A 20095-nucleotide genomic window follows, 5' to 3' on the forward strand; every position below is an offset into this window, starting at 1 on the left:
CGACCCCTAGCCCGGGAACCTCCATATGCCACGGGAGCAGCCCAAGAAATGGCAAAAAGACAAAAAAAAAAACAAAAAACTGGAGTTCCTGTCGTGGCACAGTGGTTAACAAATTCGACTAGGAACCATGAGGTTGTGGGTTCAATTCCTGGCCTTGCTCAGTGGGTTAAGGATCCAGCGTTGCCATGAGCTGTGGTGTAGGTCGCAGACATGGTTTGGATCTTGCATTGCTGTGGCTCTGGCATAGGCTGGTGGCTACAGCTCCGATTCGACCCCTGGCCTGGGAACCTCCAAATGTCGCAGGAAGCGGCCCTAGAAAAGGGAAAAAAACAAACAAACAAACAAAAAAAAAAAACTGACAATTTAAGAAAAGCAACTAAGTTTGGAGATATGGATATAAAAATAGTTGCAAACGTGGCACTGACTTCTGCGATTCTTTTCTTTCTGAAGAAGCCTCTCCCCCCAAAACATACTGACAAAGAAAAATTTCAAAGAGCCGTCCACACCATCTACCTAACTTCCTTTGAAACAGCAACAGCATGAATAGCAAAGGCTTTCCTAAATAAAAGGAGCTTTGTCCTTGCAGAGCAGAGTCCAAATGAAAGGAGAAGCCAGTTATCCTTGCTGCTACCTGGAGCTAGGCCTCCCCTTAGTGTTAGTTTTCTTCTCTCATCTAAGGTACACAGAAACACACAAACACACACACCGCTCTCCCTCCTTATCCTCCCCATTGGCCTTCAGTTGATAGTTCTAAGGACTGATGCCAGGCAACTAATAGTTCTAAGGACTGATGCCAGGTTCTTCTTTCGTTAAATTACAAAGCATAATTCCTTTATTACCCAGAATTCCCTGCCAACAACAATATCATTTGGAAATAGCAAAGAATCAGGAAGAAAGCCAAAGAGATGTCATGGCATTGACACACATGCGCGCACACACACACAACGCATATCTTGTGAGAGCTCCTCTCTACCTCTCTCAGGTCTGACTTTCCCAGTTCCAACAGGCCTGCTCACGCCCACTGGTGGGAAGAGTGCAGATCTAAGAAGCAGACGGCCTGGATTCTAATCCTGTGCAGCTCTAGGTCTTGGTTTTCCTCCCTTGCACATGGAAGAGGCCTCGGTAGATGACAGGTAATAGGGAAACAGGTTTTCACCTGGTGCTCAACTCATGGGCAATCGTGGTCTCAAGGTGGATACTCAGGCTGAAAGTCTCACTTAACAGAGAAAATGCAAAAGCACCAATGAGAACCATGTACCAGAGGCCTGGAGGCGCCCATGCCACAGGCTGATATTCCCTGCAAGAGAGGACCTGATGCCTACCATCCGTAAATTCTTAGATGCTGAAAAATGACCAGCAAGAGGCAAGCACACTGAGAAGAATTAGGAAGGTCCCTTGTGGCACAGCAGAAGCTGGCATTGCTGCAGCTATGGTGCAGGTTGCAAAGACAGCACTGGTTTGATCCCTGGCCCAGGAACTTCAACTGCTGCAGGTATGGTCAAAAAAAAAGAGAGCAAAGAATTAAAAAGTGAAGCAGGAGTTCCCATCATGAAGCAGCAGAAACAAATCCAACTAGGAACCATGAGGTTGAGGGTTCAATCCCTGGCCTTGCTCAGTGGGTTAAAGATCCAGCGCGGCTGTGGCTATGGCATAGGCCAGCAGTTGTAGCTCCAATTCGACCCTAGCCTGGGAACTTCTGTATGCCTCGGGTGTGGCCCTAAAAAGAACAACAACAAAAAAAAAGTGAAGCTGTCCAAAGCCGACTAAGCACCCACATCTATGGGCATCACTCTACTGCTTCCTGGGCTAGTTCTGCGCGGTTCAGCTCCCTTGGCAGTGTCACTAACAATAAACTTTATACCTCTTTTCAGTCTTTGCCTCCTTGAAACATTCCTGCTTTCAACGGGGGGCAAGAATCAGGGCAATTTTGCTTCCAGCCTCTGATTAGTCTAGTGGCTAGGACTCCTTGTTTTCATCCAGGCTGCCCAGGTTCAATCTCTGAGCAAAGAATGAAAATCTCACTCCAAGCCATCATGCGCTGCTGTCTCTCCAAGATCAGTTCTACTTAGGGAGGCAAACAAATGCATAAGACACTTCCAGCACAAGAGTCACCCCAAACATAGGTCACATTTTTTTAGTTTCAGTGCTTTCCGTTTGGGGAGAGTAAATCCCTCAGCAACATGGAAAAACGTTCACTCATTCAGGCTTATTCCTCGAGAGCTTCTGGACAGTTTAACTGGCTTTAGTGTGTCTTAACTAAGTCCAAACTGCAAAGTGAAAGAACACTTCAGATCTGACACCTCCCTTCATTCAGTCCCTTCTCCGGACTTGGAAATGCAGGAGTCCTAGCAGAACGGAGGAAAGACTTAAGAGATTTTTGTTAACAACAATAATTATGATGCTTTCCCTTAACAAATGGGGAGGAGAGGGGACCAGAGTGGGTAAGTTCCTAAAAAACTCTGAAGTTGTTGAAGCTGTAGAAGCAGAACCCAGGTGATCCTGGACAAGCTGGAGGATTATATCAAGGAAAAAAAAGAAGCACTCAAGACATGCTCTCGTTTAATTTCAATTTCCCCATCTTTCAGTAAGACGCAATACTCCTCATGTCATTTCACAGCCCACTTTCCTTCCTTCTGCTTTGAGGTTTTAGAATTACCTATAGGACGTTCCCGTCATGGCACAGTGGTTAACGAATCCGACTGGGAACCATGAGGTTGCAGGTTCGGTCCCTGGCCTCGCTCAGGGGGTTAACGATCCGGCATTGCTGTGAGCTGTGGTGTAGTTTGCAGACTCGGCTCGGATCCCATGTTGCTGTGGCTCTGGAGTAGGCCGGTGGCTAAAGCTCTGATTGGACCCCTAGCCTGGGAACCTCTATATGCCACGAGAGCGGCCCAAGAAATGGGAAAAAAAAAAAAAAAGAGAGAGAGAGAATTACATATAAATTATCTGTGGTCCACAGAGAGGTAATAAGCAACTGATCCTACTTTGACAGTAGGCTTTATTTAAATTTTGAGCTCCACAACCAACATTTTGCAGCTCACTCTAGGCAGGAGATAGCCGGGCCCCTGGCTGAGCTGCTGCAGCTGGTGTCTTGATGACATTTCTGGATAAGACACCTGTAGGCCAGGTGAGAGAAAAGGTGACTACAATTTCCTCTTGTCTTTCCTCAACTTTGGTTGAGAGGGACTCTCCAGCCCAGTGCCTGCACAGAGAAGGTCCTCCATCTAAGGAGGGGGCCCAAGGAGAGAGGGGTTGCCAGTGCATAATATATCCTGCCAACCTCCCAGAAACCTGCCTGCTGAAATCCATCTTGGCTAAAAGGGGCACTGGCCTACCTCAAAGGACCCTCTGAGGTAGGAGGTAGATGGGCCCCTGGGCTGAGAGCAGCTGGGACTTGTTTTTCTTTGACACCTCAAGGAAAAAGTTAGTTGAAGGAGCTGAGCTCAGCTGGAGTAGAGAGATAAGATTGTTAGAAGGAGGAGTTCCCGTCGTGGCACAGTGGTTAGCGACTCTGACTAGGAACCATGAGGTTGTGGGTTTGATCCTTGGCCTCGCTCAGTGGCTTAAGGATCCAGTGTTGCCATGAACTGTGGTGTAGGTCAAAGACACGGCTCGGATCCCTCGTTGCTGTGGCTGTGGTTTAGGCCGGTGGCTACAGCTCCAATTAGACCCCTAGCTTGGGAACCTCCATATGCTGTGGGTGTGGCCCTAGAAAAAGACAAAAAAAAAAAAAAGACATTGTTAGGAGGAGGAGGAGGAGGAGGAGGCAGAGAGTGGGGCAATGAGACCTAAAGGACAGTTTGTTGACCAACAGAGTGGTCAGGAGCTCTGAGCAGGTGAGACTTGGTGCTTGATTTTTTATAGACCAGGGTCATTTTGCTAAGCCATGAAGCCCGTGGCCTTGGGGCTACCTTTGTCTTTGGGAACTCATCCGTTACAGGGGCCTGTTCAGTAAGGAGAAGTCTGCATCCTTTTAGGCCTTGTTTCATTTTCCACCTAAGAAAGATGACCATTCAGTCACTACTGGGGTCAAGGAGCCCTCCCTGATCACACATTGCAGTAAGACTCCTGGGGTCAGAAAGGGAGGAGGCACCAGGCCATAATAAGTCCTAATACCATCCCAGCACCCTTTGCTCTGGAATCCATCTTTGCCAGAAGATATGCACGCACATTGGGGATGGTCTTGGGTCCAGTCAGGTGTTAGAATTAAAACAAGATAACTGACTAAAGGTAAACAAAGACCTGGAAGAACCATGCTATATAAGTGATTTTTTTTTTTTTTGGTCTTTTCTAGGGCCCCCTCCTGCGGCATATGGAGGTTCGCTGCCCTACGCCACAGCCACAGCAATGCGGGATCCAAGCTGCGTCTGCAACCTACACCACAGCTCACAGCAACGCCAGATCCTTAACCCCCTGAGCAAGGCCAAGGATCAAACCCACAACCTCATGGTTCCTAGTCAGATCCATTAACCACTGCACCATGACGGGAACTCTGTTAAATAGGTGATTTAAATCACCTCTCTGGTGTGCTCCTCACTCAGGGGGACACCGGCACCCCTCTTTGGGGTGTGTGTTACTTCTTTGCTTCTGACTTAAATAAACTGCTTCTCTGTGTGCTCTCCTACATGCTGTCCTGTGACTCTAACAAGAAACTTTATACCTGTTTTTACAGTTTTTGCCTCCTTGAAACATGCTTGCTTTCAACAGGGGGCAAGAATCTGGGCAATTCTACTTTTAGCCTCGAGCTACTCCAGGGACTAGGACTCCTGGTTTTCATCCAGGCTGCCCAGGTTCAACTCCTGAGCAGAAAATTAAGATCTCACTCCAACCCATCGCTCACTGCTGTCTCTCCGAGAACAAGACCAAATGCAGGTACAAACAAGATAGTTGGCTAGAGACAACCCCTCACCCCTGCCAACCCAGAGGACTGCCCCCCCATCCCCAAAAGTGACCTAAGCTGCTTTTACTGCACGCAGTTCATTCTGCAAGCTCACCTGTGTGTGCTCTTTCACACGTACTGTGCTTTTTGGTTTTTTTAATCTTTTTTTTTTTTTTGTCTTTTTAGGGCCAAACCTGCAGCATGCAGAGGTTCCCAGGCTACAGGCCCAATCAGAGCTGTAGCTGCTGGCCTATGCCACAGCAACACCAGATCCAAGCCGTGTTTGTGACCTACGCCATAGCTCACGGCAACGCCGGATCCTCTACCCAATGAGTAAGGCCAGGGATTGAACCTGCGTTCCTCACGGATGCCAGTCAGATTGTTTCCTCTGAGCCACGATGGGAACTCCACACGTACTGGGCTTTTAATAAACCCTGCACCTGCTTCACACTCTTGGTTCCCTTGCTGAATTCCTTCCCCCAAAAAGACAAAGACCCAGGTCCTCTCACTGTTTCTCATGCTCAGAAACAGCTTCCCACTGGGCTTATACAGACCTCTTTTCCACTACAACCAGGAGGCAGGAGGCCAAGGGAGAGGTAAATAGTACTCGCACCACCATGGTGCCAGGTGCTGCCCCTCACTGGTAGCGGTGCAAGGGGACATGGAAACTTGAACATAAACACGCAATTCTTCTCAAGAAAGGAGTGAGTATCTTACTGCGTGACATAGGTGGCAAGTAGCTGCTAATTCACAAAATAACAGTGTTTTTAGAAAACTCAACACATTTGTTTGGGGCTTAAAGTGGATTTCTCCCACACAAAAGAATACAGGGCAACCTACTAAAGCTTGCTTAATCCATAATAATATTAGCTAACCACATAGCTCACATTTAATCTCTTGCTCTTGGCAAGGTACAACAACTATTATCATCAGCTATTCTATCGCCCTCACTTTATTTTATTTATTTTTTATTTATTTTATTTATTTATTTATTTTTTGTCTTTTTGCAATTTCTTTGGGCCGCTTCCGCAGCATATGGAGGTTCCCAGGCTAGGGGTCCAATCGGAGCTGTAGCCACTGGCCTACGCCAGAGCACTAGGGAGTAGTAGAGCCACAATTTGCCTCTGTAGACTCTTTGCTATTCTTCTTGCTAGGATACAGAAGGTGAACAGCATGGGCCTGAAATCTCGATTTCCTATAGAAGGGGAACTGGCTGTGTGGGAAGGAGACAGCAAGCTAGGAAGCAGTTTTTCTCCCCTGCCCTCAAGGGCACCGTCATCATTCAACAAATACCTGAAGAAGGCATCTTGCTTTGAGTGTCCTTTCCTCTCTCCAGGAAACCTCTGCCCTCAGCAGACAGACCTGGATGCCCTCTATGAGAGCCCTGCCCCAAGCAGCTCAACCATTCCTCTCACCAAGCTCCCAACCTCACCACCAAGCTCCACCTCACTTTAAAAGCCCTATTCCTAGTCCTGTTGAAATAGGAGCTGCTGTTGTGGCGCAGTGGTTAACGAATCCGACTAGGAACCATGAGGTTGCCAGTTCGATCCCTGGCCCCGCTCAGCAAGTCAAGGATCTGGTTGGTGTTGCCATGAGCTGTGGTGTAGGTCGCAGATGGGGCTCAGATCTCACGTTGCTGTGGCTCTGGCGTAGGCAGGTGGCTACAGCTCCAATTAGACCCCTAGCCTGGGAACTTCCAGATGCTGAGTGTGTAGCCCAAAAAAGTGGAAAAAAAAAGAAAGAAAATCCTATTAAAATAACCTTAACTCTTGTAATGTTTTTCTTTTTTTTTTTTTTTTTGTTTTTTAGGGCCACACCTGCAGCTGTGGAGGTTCCCAAGGCTAGGGGTCAAATCAGAGCTGCAGCTGCTAGCCTACACCACAGCCACAGCAACACAAGATCTGAGCTGCGTCTGCGATCCACTCTGCAGCTCACAGCAACACCAGATCCTTAACCCACTGAACAAACCCAGGGATTGAACCCACGTCCTCATGGATACTAATCAGGTTCATTATCGCTGAGCCACAGTGGGAACTCCCATGATGTCTTTTAGAGTTTAACTGTTATAAGTAACCTCTACTTGGTAGAATTTGAAGCAAATAAAAATGGAATGGAAAAAATTAAGTAGCTACCTAAGTTCAAGAAGTTGAACAAGAAGCTGTTTATCTGCCTGGCCCAGCAATCAGCTCTTATGTGTCCATTTTGGATTCCTAAATTTTTCTCTTCATGAGTTCAGAGAATCCCTTAAAAGCTTGGAGGTTTTCACAATCCTGTAGCAACAGGATTCCAGAGGTTTGTCAGAAAGGAGTTTGGGGAAAGTGGTTTCTCACACAGGTTTCAACATACTAGAACATGCTGGTTTCAACAGTATTTCCACGAAAAGCACCGTCAAAGGTCAGTGTCCTTCCTTCATTGGCACTTGGTACCCACACCCAAGGGGACTGAATCTGAAATGGGCAAGGACAGGCTGTCAACACGAAGCCAGCACGGCTCTCAGTTACAAAGGATCCAGACCAAACCAGCCCCCCTTCTGGGACTTTCCTTCTCAGGAGATTAGGGTTACTGTCAGCACCAAAAGAAAGCTGATCAACAGAGTTCTCTGTTCTCAGACCACAGGTGGATTCTTTGAGTCATTCCATCACACCACCCGCTGCTTTTCTATCTTCTAAAAAAAAATACCGCACCTGATATACTTGAGTAGGTTGGGGAAGAGAATCTGTAAGGTTTAAGGTTAAAAGGTAAATCAACTCCACTTCCTGGCGGTTCAACAGAAAACAAACACTTGTGGGATTCAGATCATTTAAGTTTGTTAAACTCAGAACATGGGGGTAACATAATTCACTGTTAGGGGGCTGGCCTGTGCCCTGGGGGATGTTTAGCAGCTGCCTTGGCCTCTACACACCACATGCCAGTAGCAATCCCCCCTTCTCCCTCAAAAGGGGAGACAATCAGAAATGTCCCAGACTACTGCCCACCCATCTTCTGTCTGGAGAATGGGATTAAGAGCAAGAGCGATGGAGCCAGATGGTCTGTTTCACACCCAAGCTCAAATGCAGCCTAGTTATGCAGAATTCTTTACCTCTCCAGGTTTCAATTATCTTTTTTTTTTTTTTTTTTTTTTTTGCTTTTTAGGGCCACGCCCAAGGCATATGGAGGTTCCCTACAGCTGTCGGCCTACACCACAGCCAGAGCAACTCAGGACCCAAGCCACGTCTGCAACCTACACCACAGCTCACGGCAATGCTGGATCCTTAACCTTGAGTGAGGCCAGGGATCAAACAAGCAACCTCATGGCTCCTAGTCGGATTCTTTTCCACTGCGCCACAGTGGGAACTTCTCAATTACCTCATTTTAAAGCGGTAATAAAAATATCTAGGAGCTCCTGCTGTGGCACAATGGCATCGGTGGCATCTTGGGAGCACCAGCCTGGCACAGTGGATTAAGGATTCAGTGTTGCCACAGCTGCAACTGAGGTTGCAACTATGGCTTGGACCTAATCCCTGGCCTGGGAGCTGTATATGCCAGTGGGCGGCCAAAAATGATTTATTCTTATTTATTTATTTTGCTTTTTAGGGCCTCACCCATGACATTTGGAAGTTCCCAGGCTAGAGGCTGAATCGGAGCTACAGCTGCCAACCTACACCACACCCACAGCAACGCATCTGCGACCTACGCCACAGTTCAGGGCAACTCCGGATCCTTAACCCACTGAGCGAGGCCAGGGATTGAACCCGCATCCTCACAGATGCTAGTCAGATTAGTTTCCACTGTGCCACAAAAGGCACTCCAAAAATGATTTTCAAACAAACATCTACTTCACTGGGTGAGGATTAAATGCATCAATTCAGGAAAAGTTCTTAGCACAGAGCCTCTTAGCACAGGGTACATCTCCCCTCCAGAGAAAAACCTCTACATCTGTTATCATCTGCACCATCAGTCATGTCCCTCCTTCCCCAGGGAGGCCCACACTCCTCAGTCCATCAGGTAGATATGGAAAGTGGTCAAGAAGGCAGGGAGGTGAATGAACACCTGAGTAAAGCAATGCTTTTATTTTCTGCTCTAACGTGGAAGATAAAGGCAGCTGTTGAAGGAACATACTTTCAGAGATAAACGTCCTGCGATCTTTAAGAGAGGATCCTAGCAACTTGGGAAAGGAGTTCCATGCATGTGGAAGCACACAAAATACTGCCTGCCACATCAGTACACACAGGATGTCACAGTCATCAGCCAGTGATTGCAGCCACTTCCAAGCCTGGAAGCCCTGAGGGAATTCAGGAAGGAAACAAAGAGTACCTGCCATCTAGCAGGCATCAGAATGCAGCCACTCTGGATGGTGCCACCATTTTCAGGATGTGAAACACAGGATACTGGCCCCAGACAGCTGAGGTGCATTATCAAAGGGATATTTTCAGGGAGCCCAGACATAGAAAAGTGCTCAGTTCCTTGACATGAGATACCTAGTTTTCAGATACCAACAGTAATCTTTTGTTCCTATGACTGCCCTTTGTTGCAAATCTCCTATCTATGCTAGCATCCCCTTGCCTCCTCAGAGCAGTTTTCTCAGGATCACTTGAGATGCTGCCCCCCAGGCTTAAGTGCACATTTTGCCCCAAATTAAACTTAACTCTCAACGTTTAGGTTGTGCATATTTTTTAAGTTGACACCTCTTTACTTCCACTCAGAACAAACAAGGTAATGAGAACATTCGTTTGCACCCACTGAAGCCGCAAATACCTGCAGGAGGACAGGCCTGAGAAAGAGGAGTCACACGAGTTCTAGAGGCGAAAGTGTAAGAAAATGAAACCTTGAAATTCAAAAATGGACAAGTGACAGATGATGGGGCAAAAAGTGCCCACTGGGTTTAAAACTTTTTTTTTTTTTTCGGTCTTTTTAGGGCCACACCCGCGGCATGTGGAGGTTCCCAGGCTAGGGGTCGAATCAGAGCCGTAGCTGCCGGCCTGCGCCACAGCAATGCAGGATCCCAGCCACAGCCACAGCAATGCCAGATCCAGACCATGTCTGCAACCTCCACCACAGCTCACGGCAATGCCGGATCCTTAACCCACTGAGCGAGGCCAGGGATCCTCAAGGATACCAGGACAGCAACTTCCCTTAAACCATTTTTAAAGGTTAGTTTTAAGTCTGATACCAAGCTCGTTTCACCAGACAACAGACCAATAAATCAGGTGTTAGGGTGAGTATAACAGCTATATTTGGAAAGCCAGGAATCTGAGAATATGGTGGACTAACCAATGTCCTAGAGAGTCAAACTTTCAGGGGTCTGGGTGTTATTTCTTATATAGAATAAAGACCGGGTAGGTGAGGAGGTAAAGTAAAAAGGCCATAAACTGACTCCAGGAAGGGATGTGTTAACTTCTTTCCTGCAGCCATTTACAGGTGGGCTGGGTCAGGAAGTTTCTCGGGAGCTGAACAAAGGTATATTGGTTTAACATTCAGGCATGGGGGGCAGGGTTTCCAGAAATGGGCCATTGTTTACCCTTTAAACTATAGACAACATCTCTCTAGTGATTAATTTGTAGCAAAAGCAACAGAATACAAAGGGTAACGTAAAAGAAACAGATCTACCATGGAGCCAGATTTGTTTTTCCCTATTATAACTCTTCTCACCAAAATGGGCGGGGTGAGGAGAAATCCTGCTTGTTCTACTTCATAATACCTTATCAACAAGCAGTTAATGAAACACAAGACCCAGAATTTGCCTGATTGTGTCGTGGAGATTATGCCACAATGAAGAAATCTGCCAAGCCCTTTCTAAAAGGGGCTTTAGGCCAGCACAATCCCCAGACGCTGCCAAGCCACAGAGCGCTGGTGATGGGCTCCAAGTGTGCTCTGGGATGGAGAAGAGAAAGGGGCTTGTTTCACAGACAGTTCTAGGGGGCATGACCTCAGCTGTCACGGAGGCCAGCAGTCTCAAGGGATAAGGAGTGTACTCTTCTCCCCATCAAGTGAAAACCTATGTGCAACTCCCAAAGTATAGACTATGTGGATGCACTCTTAACACTACGAATGTTCTTACATAGTCACGTAACACGTATTTATCTACTACTGACCAAGCACTGTGCTAGGACCAAGTAGTACAGTCACTGCCCTCATGAAGCTCACATTCTAGTTGATGACTCATCAGCCCCCAAATTCTAGCCAAACTGGGACATGTCACAGCACTGAGGCAGAAAGCATCTGATCCAGTTCAGTCCCCTGATTTTCCTAAAAGGAAATCTGAGGTCCTGGAGTTCCCATCGTGGCTCAGGGGTTAATGAATCCGACTAGGAACCATGAGGTTGCAGGTTCGATCCCTGGCCTTGCTCAGTGGGTTAAGGATCCAGCGTTGCTGAGAACTGTGGTGTAGGGTAGGTCGCAGACGAGGCTCGGATCTGGCATTGCTGTGGCTCTGGCATAAGCCGGTGGCTAGGGCTCCAATTAGACCGCTAGCCTGGGAAATTCCATAGGCTGAGGGAGCAGACCTAGAAAAGGCAAAAAGAAAGACAAAAAGACAAAAAGAAAGACAGACAGACAGAAAGAAAGAAAGGAATCTGAGGTCCAAAAGGTTAGGTTATTGGACTTGACAAATTCAGTGATGGGCATCAGCGGATCAGCAAAAAACATACTGGTTGAGACAACTCAGCAGTCTGGAGGCAGAATGAGCTAATAACTCAGCTTTGGGTCCCACCCTTCTGTATCTACAGTGCAATCAACACACAGTCATGATGTAAAACCAATAAAAGATGGCGCCATAAATAGTTTAAACGATGTTCTATCAACCCCAGCAAGAAAAAAGTACACAGTTGTTGGGGTTTTTTGTCTTGTTTTTTTCTTTTCTTTTTTAGCTGCCCCACGGCACATGGGCAGATCTGAGCCATAGTTGTGACCTATACCGCAGCTGCGTCAGGCAGGGATGGAACCTGTCCTGGTGCTGCAGAACCCCTGCCAATCCTGTGCCACAGGAGGGACTCCAGGAAGTGTATCATTTGAAAGGTGTTCCATCACGACATAGTTAAAGTGATGGCAATTTATGGCATGTGCTGTCACCTTTGGAGGGGCCACAAAACTGAATGGTCTGGAAGCTACAGGCCATGACTGCTAAGTGCCTAAGCCCCTGATGTGCCACCCCCCACCCCCACTTCTGAGAAGCAGGCAGCAGGCACGTCCCTCCCCTGCATGCCCCACACAACCCACATACAGGGTCAACTGCTGGCCACCCTCGCTCCCCACCATGGAAAGGGGTCACTACTCAACCAACACACCCCCAACCGACGGCAGGTGACAAGACAGCCGTCTAGACTTGGGGTTGAGTCTAGCTGCAGTGGCTCCATTCAAAGACACACTTGCACACACACCTCCTACCCTGGATTTCCCAGCAGTCAGCACTTCATATCATCCTGTTCTTTACCCATCTCCAAAATGACCCATAAAAGGTGACATTTCAAAACTGTTTTCACATAAATGAACAGAAAAACTGGAAACAGAAATGTCACACAATGGCCTCAGGTTTGGAAAACCTAGGGCCATACCTGGATGGCACCAGGCCTCCAGGGAGCAGCGGGGGAGGGCGGGGAGAGGCAGGAAGGGGAGAGAGAAAGGCAGGTCTCTCCTCCTGGGTCACCCTCACCCATTGCGCTGCATGAAAGCCTGGTGGCCACATGAAAAGTCTTGATTTAACAGCCTTTTCTCAGGGCTGAAGTAACAGCTGCACTGTTTCCCTACAGCTGAGAAAACACTTTCTCACAGTCAATATCTCTGTTCTTCAGCTCCTCCAAACTTCAGGAAGCCTTCTTTCCAGCCCTCCTTTCCTTTCATCCCTAGAGCTGATCTGCTCCTCCCACTTCTAGCTTGAAGAGGAAGGAACCAAGAGGTGTGGGCCCCCGTGCCCCCCCCCCCCAACGCAGACATCTGCACTTTTTCCATGGAAACGCTGCCTAGATGCCCAGTGGAGTCTATCGGCAAATCCCCTATCCTCTTCTGAACCAAGGCCTCGTGACAAGGCCAGCTGGCAGCAAACCCTGGGTGGCACTTCTGATGATGCGTTATTCAGGGCCTGGCTGCCTTGGTGGCACCAGCTGGCAGAGAACGCTCATACACGTGCAAATGCCCCAGCAACCGTGCCCCCAACCTGAGAAACTTCCTGCTAATGTTCTTAAAATATATTTGCAAAAGGAAGTGAGGCCACACTTGAAAGAGCCCATGAATCGTGTTTGTTCCATCCAAGTATCAACAGAAGTGAAAACATTCTCTGCCCCAACCTTCACCTTTGTTACTTTTTAATTCATCAGAGCACTGGCTGAGGAGCACAGGGTGCAGAGGGGAGTCTAAGGAGGCCTCGGGGCGGGGGGGGGGGGGGGGGGGGGGAGTGTGTGGCAATTCTAATGAAAGATGTCACTTACTCTTGCCAGCAGTGGCACTCCCTCTGCTAAAGATAGAGCCCTTCTATCAGCCCTAGACCACGAAAGAACAGTACAAAATCAAACACCGTGACCGCAAAGCCAGGCTGACACAGACTAAATGAACTGTTATTGGGCTGCAAGGTAAACAGGCTCAAAGGGAAGGCAGTTCAGGAAATTGACTTTAATTACTGTCATTAGTTCAGTCAAACCTGGTGTTTCTCAAGCTATCTGGGTGGGGTGCATAGATGGTGGACGAGTAAAGGTTCCTTGGAAGATGGGATCTGTATTTTTTTTTTTTTCCCATTTCTTGGGCCGCTCCCATGGCATATGGAGGTTCCCAGGCTAGGGGTCCAATCGGAGCTGTAGCCGCCAGCCTACACCACAGCCACAGCAACGCGGGATCCAAGCCACGTCTGCGACCTACACCACAGCTCACGGCAATGCCAGACCCTTAACCCACTGAGCAAGGCCAGGGATCGAACCCGAAACCTGTGGTTCCTAGCTGGATTCATTAACCACTGAGCCACGACAGGAACTCCAATGGGATCTGTCTTGACCCTCCTTCCCCCAGGGAAATCCAGGACCTGGTGTTCCAGGGACCCCAAGTGGGGGAGGGGAAGACTGGGGCCATGGGAGGGCTGCTGGGAGGCCCTTCTGGAAGTGGGGGCCCCACCCTCCAAGGAGAGGGGGGAATTGGCCACACACAGGGAGTCCCCACAGACAGGGAGCTGGAGCGTGGGGTGGAGGAGGCACGGCAAAGGCATAACTAAAAAAACCTCCCTGGCCCCCAACTGGGTAGTGGTGGGAGGCTCAGGAAAGTGAAGAACTCTCTGGAGTGAGCTAGTCTGGTGGGGATGTGGGTGTGAACACAGGATCACAGACAAGAGGCCTGGATAAGGGGACGAACAAAGGAAGTGCAGGAAGGCCCCCAAAGAGACCAGCCTAGAGCAGAACCAAGGCAGAGACTGCTTCACAGCAAGAGCAGAGCGACCTCAGCAAATTCTAAATAGCCCAGTGCTGCTCCCAGGCCAGTGGCAAGGGCATCCCTGGGAGCCTGTCAGTTTCCACCGCGCAACTACTCAGAACTGGAAACTGCTGGAGCTCCCACTGTGGTGCAGTGGGTCAAATATCCAACTGCATTGGCTCACAATACTGCAGAGGAGAGGGTTCAATCCCCGGCCCGTTGCAGTGGGTTAAAGGAGCCAGTGTTGCTGCAACTACGGCTTGGATGCAATCCCTGGCCCAGGACCTTCCATATGCCACAGGTGTGGATATTTAAAAAAAAAAAAAAAAATTGGAGTTCCTGTCATTGCTCAGTGGTTAACATATCCGACTCGGAACCATGAGGTTGCAGGTTCGATCCTTGGCCTTGCTCAGTGGGTTAAGGATCTGGTGTTGCCGTGAGCTGTGGTGTAGGTTGCCGACATGGCTCGGATCCTGCGTTGCTATGGCTCTGGCGTAGGCCAGTGGCTACAGCTCCAATTAGACCCCCTAATTGGACCCCTGGGAACCTCCATATGCTTCAGTAGCGGCCCTAGGAAAGGCAAAAAGACAAAAAAAGAAAAAAAAAAAGAATTGAACCTATATTTATTTATTTACTTTTATTCTATTTCATTTTGCGCCTCACCCGCAGCACACAGTAGTTCCCGGGCCAGACAATGTCAAATCCCTATCCGCTAGGCCACCAGGAAACTCCAGAACCTGCATTTTAATAAGTTCCCCAGGTGATCTGTGGCTCCTTCGAAGTCCTACCCAAGTTCTGGGAACCAGGGCAAAGGCTGTCCTTCTGCAGCTGCAAGGCCTCTTGGATCTGGAACTAGCAGAGGTGCAGGTGTGTGTTTATGGAAGACATTCCACACCCCTCACAGCCAAGTTTCCGGCTCTTGGCTGAGGAGGACTCCTCAGGGAGGGCAAATAAGGGGATCAAACGCTGTTTCAACATAACAAGAGCCAGAGTTCCTATCGTGTCTGAGCAGTTAACAAACCCGACTAGTATCTATGAGGATAAGGGTTCGATCCCTGGCCTTGCTCAGTGGGTTAAGGATCTGGCGTTGCTGTGAGCTGTGGTGAGGTTTGCAGATGCAGCTCAGATCTGGTGTTGCTGTGGCTGTGGTGTAGGCCAGTGGGTACAGCTATTTGACCCCTAGCCTGGGAACCTCCGTATGCCCTAGGTGGGGCCCTAAAAAGACAAAAGACAAGAGCTGCTTGAATATAACAAGATACATGAGTTACAGCAGATGAGAGTGCAAGTCCAGGAAAAAGGTGTCTTTAAATAATTTATTATGGGATAATGCTCATGGACACATCCCTGGGAAAAGACAGAGTATAAAGACACTAAAATATTAACCCGAGCTATGATGTTTTTCTTTAACTTGTCCTGGTTTTCTCAGGCTTTTAACATTAGCATGAATTTCACAGTAAGTTCATTCGCTTGGGGTACATTAAAGAATAAGACAACTCTGACAAAATCAAAGACTATCAGCAGGAAAGAAATACCAGAGTGAGTTTCAAAAACAGCTTTATTTAAAATGGCCCCAAGCTGGAGTTCCCCTGTGGCTCAGTGGGTTAAGGATCTGGTGCTATCACTGCTGCAGCTTGGGTTGCTGCTGTGGTGCAGGTTCAGTCCCTGGCCTGAGAACGTCCATGTGCTACAGTCAAAAAAAGTAAATGAAATTAAATGCTCCTAACCTCACCTTCTGGGGTAAACACCCCAAGATGTGCTTTGACGTGGGGTACGTTCTACTGTACCATCCTCCCTGTGGAAAAATCAACTCCACCAAGCAACCATGTATGAACCACTGTTTTGTGGTGATTTCTCAGTGGCAGGAAAAAGCTTTGCTGACCCACTCTCTCCAGCCATTACTTCTCAACCTCACCAGCAAGTTCAGTGTCATTAAGAATCTTGAAAATCCATATATAGTGGTCCCTGAACAGAGACTCACTCTGTAAGAACAAAACTGGGTCACATGGGGACCAGACCCCAAAATGTGATTTCACCTACTCCAACACCAGAGTTCTTACACTCTGTTCCTTTTCCTGCTCCTGTGTCACATGCTGGCCCAAAGAGTTTGTCATTAAAACTAAATCACAGTAGCTTTTTCCTAACTTCAGGGACAAAATGTAGCACAGTTATTTTCTTATGTTCTATATTATTTTTTTTTTCTTTTGTCTTTTTAGGGCTGCACCTGCAGCATATGGAAGTTCTCAGGCTAGGGGTCGAATCGGAGCTACACTGCCGGTCTACACCATGGTCCCAGCAACTCGGAATCCAAGCCGCATCTGCCACTTACACCACAGCTCACGGCAATGCTGGATCCTTAACCCACTGAGTGAAGCCAGGTATTGAACCTGTGACCTCATGGTTTCTAGTCGGATTCATTTCCACTGCGCCACACCTCCTCTTATGTTCTATATTCTTTATTCTCTGGTATCTGGGGCCTTACTGACCCAGGAGGGACTGCCCCTCCCAGGCTAACTAATTCCTAGATACAGCAAATTATACCCTCACCCCAGTAAGTAAACCTCTCATATGCAAACCAACCAACTCAGGGCTAAATTCTGGGTCACCCCTTCTATGTGGCACTTAGGCTCCAGGAAGTAATAGTTTTCTGCCCTGATCATCCCAGGGCCAGGTACAGACAACTAGAGACCACCTCTATGCCCCAGAGCCCACTGAAATTATTCAAAGCAGCCAATCGTAAACCTGCTTACTCTGCCATGCCTTGCTTTTCCCAAGGAAGCCACAATAAAGGCTCCAGGTTACTGCCCATGCCTTCCCTTCACTCCTTCTGCCTCCTGACTGACCCTGGTGCTTCCCCCTGCAAGGCATGGGTAAACCTTTAACAGATCATTGTTCCAATGGCAGTCATCTCTTGAGCTCTTCACATCACCACATCTGAATAATAATAAAACCAGGAGTTCCCATCATGGCTCAATGGTTAATGAATCCAACTAGGAACCATGAAGTTGTGGGTTCAATCCCTGGCCCTGCTCAGTAGGTTAGGGATCTGGCGTTGCCTTGAGCGTGTGTAGGTCACAGACGCAGCTCAGATCCCACCTTGCTGTGGCTCTGGCGTAGGCCAATGGCTACAGCTCCGATTAGACCCCCAGCCTGGGAACCTCCATATGTCACGGGTGTGGCCCTCAGGACAAAAAGACCAAAAAAATAATAATAATAAAACCTACATTTTAAAACACACCCCCAGAATGGCTTCATCTTCTCAATTTTCCTTTCTTAATTCCATATATTTTCCCTAAGCTTTCACCACATGCTCCCAATTATGTATGGGCAGATGGCAAACAGAAAGAACACATCATAAATATTAATGAAAGCCTAGGAATCAGAAGATGATAGTTAGCTTGATTTTTCATGAACAAATATGCTTGGGATTTTATAGGGCATATATAATAATCATTCTGCTATAAAATTATATGTAGTTCATATCACTCATTTTTCTCATGGTACTTGGTAAGAAACACCACGTTTTACAAAGAGTATTCCACCCCTAGAACAAGTTTGCAATTCAGAGTTCTAATCCAATTAAAAGCCATTTTATAGGGGAAATTCCTAGTATACCCTTTGGCAACCAGAATAACTTGAAGTATTCCAGGATAGGAAAAACAAAACAAATAAACAAAAAAATGAGCTATCAGGACTAAGACCCAAAGATTTAACCTTTGATGATACAAAGTACCACCCATCAACTAAAAGTAAGGAGGGCTCTGATTGGCAAACATTTTAGCCCATGTCCAGTTTTCCCAAAGAAGGCAAGGGAGAAACTGGGGAAAGAGTAAAGTAGACAGCAAACACAAAATTAACAGCAGCAACAGCTACTTACAAGTGTGTACAAACGCAATGTATCAAGCACCTATTATGTGCAACATACACCTTACTAGAGTCTTTATATCCAGAAGTTAATTTCCACATAACCCTGGTATCACCAATCTCTACTGTACACAGGAAAGTTGGTCACGTAACAAAGGCACACCTAGTATGTAGAAGAACTAGGATTTCTGCCTCAGTCAAGTACCTCTCAGCTTCATTTCTTTCTGCTATTTAATGTAGTAATGTTTAATTATCAGTGTAACACCTTGATCATGCCTTCAGAAACTTCCTGTCATTCTATCCTGATAACCACCCTTCGTGACAAGCAAGAAGCATAGCTTCTGTTCCACGCTAGCAATAAAAGTAAAGCCTGAATAAGTTACCTATTCTTTTTCTTTCTTTCCTTTTTTTTTTTTTTTTTTTTGCTTTTTATGGCCGAGCCCATGGCATATGAAGGTTCCCAGGCTTGGAGTTGAATCAGAGCTGCAGCTGCTGGCCTACACCAGAACCACAGCAACGTGGGATCCAAGCCGTGTCTGTGACCTACACCACAACTCGGGGCAATGCCGAATCCTTAACCCACTGAGAAAGGTCAGGGATTGAACCTGTGTCCTCATGGATTGCTAGTCAGATTCATTTCCACTGAGCTGTGACAGGAACTCCACTGGAACCCGTTCTTGTTATTTCTAACACAGCACCCCATAGGGATAAGAGTGGTAAGCAGCAAAACCTTGAGTGTGCAAGGAGAGGAGACTTGTAACATAGGAAAGACAAAGAGCAGCTTTGCTACCTTAATGCTACCTTGAAAGAACAAGGTGGTTCTGTGCACATGTGTACTCTACACCTGCACATGCGTGTGTTTACATGTTCTGACATCCACCCAAGAAGAGCAAACACAACTCCAGAGACAAGGAGTTCCCGTCATGGCTCAGTAGAAACAAATCTGACTCACATCCACGAGGACGCAGGTTCGATCCCTGACCTTGCTCAACGGGTTAAGGATCTAGCGTTGCCATGAGCTGTGGCGTAGGTCACAGACTCAGCTCAGATCTGGCATTGCTGTGGCTGTGGTGTAGGCCAGCAGCTACAGCTCCAATTTGACCCCTAGCTTGGGAATCTCCATATGCCGCAGGTACAACCCTAAAAAACAAACAAACAAACAAACAAAAAAAAAAACAGAGACAGAACAAAGCCCCAGATCCCCTGTACTACTTTGAACTGTCAAACTTTGCCCCAGATCCCCTGTACTACTTTTAAGAAGGCAAGAATTATATGCTGTGCTACCACCAAAACACTGAAAATTAAAGCTGGGAGTGTCTCAGGCTACTAGGGAGATTCTTCTACCCAGTACTCATTATAAATTATAGTTACCTACCATTTCTTAAACACTTCCTCTGTATCAAGCACGACACTAAGGCGCTTCCAAGACATTCTTTCATTTAATCTTCAGAAAATCCCTATGATCCCAATACCATTTTATAAGAGAGGAAACCTGAGTCTCTGACTACAAGGGCCATCAGGATTCCAAAAACTTACAACACATCTCCAGGAGACCTGGATTACACTGTTTTGAAGCTAACTCTACTCCCCCACCCCACCCAATACAGAAACATAAAATCAAGAGACTATAGCAAGAATAGGCACCTAAGGCCTAAAGCAGTCAGAAGAGCCCATCAGATTTGCAATTTCCTCACCAGCTCTCACTGAGCATTGCTCCAAAGGTTTGCTACATAAGAGTACAGAAAAGGCCTTCAGCACCAAATAACATTCTGAAAGGCATGTGGCATTCTTCATTCTTCTCACAGGCTGTGGCAGTGGCAGGAGTCATAACTGTACTGAAGTGCAGGTTTTGTTTTTTGGGGGTGAGGGCTGTACCGGCAGCATATGGAAGTTCCCGGGCCAGGGATCAAACCCACACCTCGGAGTTCCCGTCGTGGCTGAGCGGAAACAAATCTGACTAGTATCTGTGAGGCTGCAGGTTCAATCCCTGGC

General features: G+C 47.4%; 1 protein-coding gene across 1 annotated transcript in view; it reads right to left on the minus strand.

Moving 5' to 3' along the window:
* The window catches only part of SERINC5 (serine incorporator 5), a 117692-nt gene that overhangs the window by 63414 nt on the left and 34183 nt on the right, over positions 1-20095 (minus strand). The window lies entirely within an intron of this gene.

The sequence above is a fragment of the Phacochoerus africanus genome, chromosome 4 (genome assembly GCF_016906955.1).
Source record: "Phacochoerus africanus isolate WHEZ1 chromosome 4, ROS_Pafr_v1, whole genome shotgun sequence".
NCBI lineage: Eukaryota > Metazoa > Chordata > Mammalia > Artiodactyla > Suidae > Phacochoerus > Phacochoerus africanus.